The sequence below is a fragment of the Marmota marmota genome, unplaced genomic scaffold (assembly GCF_001458135.2).
Source record: "Marmota marmota marmota unplaced genomic scaffold, marMar, whole genome shotgun sequence".
NCBI lineage: Eukaryota > Metazoa > Chordata > Mammalia > Rodentia > Sciuridae > Marmota > Marmota marmota.
Window position 1 is genome coordinate 6,259,340 of NW_026000294.1, and position 959 is coordinate 6,260,298.

Genomic DNA, 959 nt, shown 5'->3' on the forward strand with positions numbered 1-959 from the left:
ATATATATATATATATATACACAGTTGTAGTTGGACACAATACCTTTACTTTATTTATTTTTTATGTGGTGCTGAAGATCGAACCCAGGGCATTTCACGTGCTAGGTGAGTGCTCTACCACTGAGCCACAACCTCAGCCCCCAATTTAGTTTTTAAAAATTAATATGCCACATTCACAGTCAACCATTTCTTAACTTTATATCCCATCTCTATTTCTTTAGTTGCTTAAAGCATATGCTGGCATGCATATACTTATTTTATAATTGATTATGCTTCAGGAATGTTATATGGTTTTCAACCTGGAGCAGTTCTTATACAAACTCATAGGATTCGTATTTGATCAACCAGTGGGCACCACAACACTTGGACTCTAAATCTTCTGTTAAGTACAGGAATCATTATAAAACATGTGCAAGATTTTCCAGTTTTCAAAATGAATAGAAAATCTTCAGGGTAGTTTTTATGTGTGCAGGGGTGTGTGTGTGTGTGTGTGTGTGTGTGTGTGTGTGTGTGAGAGAGAGAGAGAGAGAGAGAGAGAGAGAGAGAGAGAGATTGAACCCAAGGGTGCTTAACCACTGAGCCACATCCCCAGCCCCCTCTCTCTCTCTTTCTTTCTTTCTTTCGTTTTTCTTTTTTTTTAAATTTGAGACAGGATCTTGCTAAATTGTTAAGGCTGACCTCAAACTTGTGATCTTCCTGCCTCATTCTCCTGAGTTGCTGCGATTATGGGCCTGTACCACCATGCTTAGCTCAAGCTAATTTTTTAAAAAATTTTTAGTTGTAGATGGACACAATACCTTTATTTTATTTATTTATGTGGTGCTGAGGATCAAACTCAGTGCCTCACACATGTGAGGCAAGTGCTCTATAACGGAGCTACAAGCCCAGCCCCTCAAGCTAAATTTTTAAAGGGATCAATTTGTACCATTTTCCTCTTCTTTTACTCTCATCTGCTAAAT